This window comes from Gossypium raimondii, chromosome 11 (genome assembly GCF_025698545.1).
Source record: "Gossypium raimondii isolate GPD5lz chromosome 11, ASM2569854v1, whole genome shotgun sequence".
Classification (NCBI taxonomy): domain Eukaryota; kingdom Viridiplantae; phylum Streptophyta; class Magnoliopsida; order Malvales; family Malvaceae; genus Gossypium; species Gossypium raimondii.
Window position 1 is genome coordinate 47,519,815 of NC_068575.1, and position 5,118 is coordinate 47,524,932.

Genomic DNA, 5,118 nt, shown 5'->3' on the forward strand with positions numbered 1-5,118 from the left:
AAATATTTATATATATAAAGCCAGTGAGGATACAAATGAAGTAGTTTTACAAAAGCAAAATAAAAAATGAAGTTTTTTTCACTAAATCCTGGCATTAATTATGAGGCTCTAGCTCATTATTACAACATCGAAGAAGAAGAAAAGGATGATCACCCTTGGTACAATGATATACTGTGATATGTGAAGAATCGTGAATACCCCGATCAAGCAACCAAGAATGATAAAAGGACGTTGAGAAGACTGGCCAATGACTATGTCTTAGATGGGGAGATCTTAAACAAAAGAAGAAAAGATCATGTGCTACTAAGATGTGTGGACGCTATTGAGGCTAAGAAAATCTTTAAAAAAGTCCATGAGGATGTCTGCAGAACACATACTAATGGTTTTACAATGGCCAGACAAATCATGAGATTCAAGTATTATTGGTCCACTATGGAAGGAGATTGTATCAGTTATGCCAAGAGATGTCATAAGTGCCAAATTTGTGGAGATAAAATTCATGTGCCTCATTCACCTCTTCATGTTATGACTTCTCCATGGTCTTTCTCTATGTGGGACATGGTTGCCATTGGGCAGATCTCTCCAAAAGCTTCCAATGGGTATCGATTCATCTTTGTGGTCATTACTTACTTCACCAAATGGGTAGAGGCCACTTCTTACGCCAATGTTATGAAGCCGACAGTCAGCAAATTCTTGAAGAAAGAGATTATATGTCGGTATGGGATACCAGAAAGGATTACATCTGACAATGGATTGAACTTTACCAACAACACGATAGCAGAGGTCTGTAGTCAATTTAAGATCAAACACCACAACTCGTCACCATATCACCCAAAAATAAATGGTGCGGTAGAGGCAGCCAATAAGAACATTAAGAAGATCGTGGGGAAAATGACCGAGACTTATAAATATTGGCATAAGAAGTTACCAATTTCCCTCTATGCTTATCGAACGTCTATCAGGACCTCTACCAGGGCAACGCCTTTCTCATTGGTTTATAGAATGGAGACAGTTTTTCCCATTGAAGTCGAGATTGCTTCTCTCCGAGTTTTGTCAGAGTTAAAGTTAGATGAAGCAGAATGGATCTAGTCCCGATATGATCAGCTAAATTTGATTGAAGAGAAGAGGTTGAAAGCTATCCCTCATGGTCAGATGTACCAAAAACGACTGATGCGAGCTTATGACAAAAAGGTTCACCCTAGAGACTTCCATAAGGGGGACCTGGTATTGAAAATGATCCTTCCCATACAAAAAGACTTCAGAGGAAAGTGGATGCCAAATTGGAAAGGACCTTATGTGGTGAAAAGGCCTTTTCTAGAGGAGTTTTGATTTTGACTGAGATGGATGGTAAGAACATGCCTAATCCAGTGAATTCAGACTTAGTCAAGAAATATTTCACCTGAAAAAAAGGGAGAGGTCAAGGCGAAAGCTCACAAAAGGGCGTCTTGAGACCAAAGGGGTTTTGAGTCGAAAACCCAAGAAATGACAACTCAAATTTTGATCGAAGAGGAGGCATATGGTAGTCTTTGTAACACCCCTTACCCGAGACCATTGCCAGAGTCGAGCACGAGGCGTTACTTAACTTATCTTACTAATTCGGAGTATAAAAACTTGTTTGAAATTTAATTTCACTATTTACTGCAAATCTGTCCAATCGTGCAGCAGTTACTAAATTAATTATAACTTGAGTTACGGAACTCAAAATTTAATTCCGCAAATTTTCCCTGAAACTAGACTCATATATCTTCCTACTATAAAATTTTTAGAATTTTTGATTTAGCCAATTAGTACAGTTTATTAGTTAAATTTTCCACTGTTTCACTACTTGACTGTCCTGACCTCTTGCCACTAAAAATAAATTTTCTCACTATAGGATTTTCATATGATGTTCTCACTTATTTCTACAGAAAATAGACTCAATAAGGAATCTAAGCATGTAAAATAAAACTCATAAATATTTTTTTATAATTTTTAATTATTTTCTAAACTCAAAACAGGGGACACCAAAAACTGTTCTGACCCTGTGTCACGAAAATTCATATATCTTAAAATATAAAACTCCTTTTGTTAAACCGTTATTTTTCCATGAAAATAGACTCAACAAGCTTTAATTCCATATATCATTCACCCTCTAATTCATTTTATACTATCCTAGGTGATTTTTCAAAGTTACATCACTGTAGCTGCTTGAAATCTGTTTCTTTGCAAATTTTTACTCTTTCATGATTTCCATGCATGATTTATCATCTAAACATACATATTACCAAACATATTCATACTTAACCATTTTAAAAGCCAAACATTATCACATACTCACACATCTTCCTTTAGCAAAATCATAGATACAAACATTCAAATTGACTAATTCCTATACATCACTTAGGTATAAACATTACTTAGGTATATATATTACTTAGGTACATGCCACGTTATCAAAAGAAAGGTACATCACTAAAGTTTCTCTGAAGTCGGGATTACTTTGGATGCTGGAGCGACACTGGCTTTCTACTAACCTGCGCACGGAAACAACCGTACGCTGAGCATGGGAATACTCAGTGGTATTACCATAATTCAAATTTATAACATTAATCGATAATTTATATACATTCAATTTGTATCTACAATTATTCATTAATTATCTCATACTTTAAATCAAGTAGATCATTAATAACAATAAGCAATAATTCAAATCTTGTATAAAATTGTATTCAAATTAACTCATACACTATTTCTTAATACAATTTATACCATTAATCTTTCAATAAACATCTAATACATTAAATCAACTTGTTTCAACAATAACAATGATAATAATAGTTATCTTTCAATTCGATTCGTTCATTTATAATCAATTTACACTTATGATCTTTTAACACTCAATTTGTACATTAAATCCATAAATAAGTTTTAATAACTTGTATTAAAATTTCATATTATTTCACTATTTCAAGTCATTTTATTTTCACTTCTCATTTCTCAACAATAGCTATTTCAATTTGCTTTTCTTTACTTAAAATTTTACATCATCTCATACTATCAAAACCATTTCATGAACTATATCATTATCTATTTCTTGAACCGCTAGTTCATACATTTTATTTCCATATGTCAATTTAATATCTCATTTTGATTCATATTCAAGATCATTCAATAAAATTTATATTATCAAAATTATCCATTTACCCTATTAACTTGACTCGGACTTTGGCGGATACAGATTCCAACCAAACACACCAGTAACATTAATCGGTAACGGTAACAGTGTTCGACACACAAAGTGCCGAATCGGTAATTGATAACGATAAGATAAAGATTCGACACACAAAGTATCGAATCAGTAACAATAACAGTATTCAACACACAAAATCTTTGAATCAGAATAAAGAATGATAACGATAACGATGAGTGGTAGTATACGCGTTCGATCGAAGAAGCCGGCAAATACCCCGTACTTTTCCATATCCTATGGCATGCCAACTATATCCGACTAGCCCGACTAGTTAATAGGGTATTTAACTCACTTTTCAGTACAATTTTCGTCTTAATTCAGTATCAATTATAAATTCCTTATTTCAATCAGCTTCACAGTATTACAATAATTTATTACTTCAGTAATTTCACAATTCAATGCATTATACATAACAATATTCAGTATTTTCACAATTCACTCAGTATTCAAAACAATATCCAAGATTCCTAATTGATTCGATGTCGGTCTCACATATCAATTTCCACTTTCTCAATTCAATTCCAATAAAATCCATATCAATCACCAATTTCAATATTCCAGTTCAATTCAATGATTCAATTCAAACCATTTCAATTTCTATTCAATAATCACATTTCAATTTCACTTTCTTAATTCAATATTCATATCAATTACTCACATATAATCACAATTCAATCTAATTTCATTCAGGTTCAATATCGATTACTTAATCTCAATAATTATATTCACTAGAAATCTACTCCATTCAAAGAAATATTATCATACCAAATTTCTTACTTTATTTATTTACCATACATTCTAATTAAAACACAATAATTAATAATAATTAGATTTGAATTATGATAATACTAACCGAAATTTCTCTCGAGTCACTCCTTGTTCACCTTCTCCTTTCCTTTCTCGGACAATAACTCTTGCACGACAGTAGCTACGTAATTAAACAATTAAAAATCATTAATACATAATTTTATTAAAATATTTCCTTTTGTACCTAAACTTTACCCAAATTCTAATTTAATCCCTTATCAATATTAATTTTATTTTCCCATTCTAACTCCATATTCTCTCTTAATTCTTACTACAAACTCAATTTAGCTCTTCAATTTCACCATAAATCCCTAATTTCGGGATTCTTTCAATTTAGTCCCTACTTTTCAAAACTTACACTTTATTTTACAATTAAATCCTTTACTAACTTCTAACTTGAAATTCAATCAATTTAACCCCTAACACTTCAATTTATTCAACATGAACATCATCTAATAATCTACTAACTTTCAAAATATCAACATAGATCAAGTAGTATTTATCTCTAGGATTCCAAAACATCAAAACTAAGAGAAAATGGATTAAATTGACTTACCAAATGAGCTTAGAACCTCAAAACCTCAATTTTCTCTTTTCTTTCTTTCTTTTCTTTCTTTCCTTCTTTCCTTCTCTGTTTCGTCCATGCTATTCTGTTTCTATTCTCTTTTCTATCTTTTATTTCATTAGTTTAATATAATAACAATAAAATAATAATATAAAATTATTTACTTAAATAATAAGAAAATGTGTAATAATTACTAATATATGTATTTTATTTTCCACATGTCATCATATACCCCATACATTTGTCAACAATTTTGTTTATTTAAAACATAATAATATAATATAATTTACAATATAATATAATAATATAATATAATTTACAATAAAATAATAATATACTTAAAAAAATCTCAGTTTTTATCATGCATATGCCGCCTCATTTATGGGACTTGGCATATTTACCTATTTAGTCCTTTTAACTTTTCTTTAATCTATAATTAAATTTTTACCCTTGTTGCAATTTAGTCCTTTTTAATCAATTAACCATCGGAACATTAAAATTTCTTAACGAAACTTTA

At 30.9% G+C, this 5,118-nt stretch overlaps 1 long non-coding RNA gene across 1 annotated transcript; it reads right to left on the reverse strand.

Moving 5' to 3' along the window:
* Nucleotides 1-2,173: 2,173 nt before the first annotated feature.
* On the reverse strand, nucleotides 2,174-4,693 carry LOC128034601 (uncharacterized). Its single transcript, XR_008190694.1, has 3 exons — nucleotides 4,593-4,693; nucleotides 4,083-4,157; nucleotides 2,174-2,513 (listed from the first exon to the last, which is right to left on the reverse strand). It is a non-coding gene; the product is annotated as an uncharacterized LOC128034601 (long non-coding RNA).
* Nucleotides 4,694-5,118: the final 425 nt, after the last annotated feature.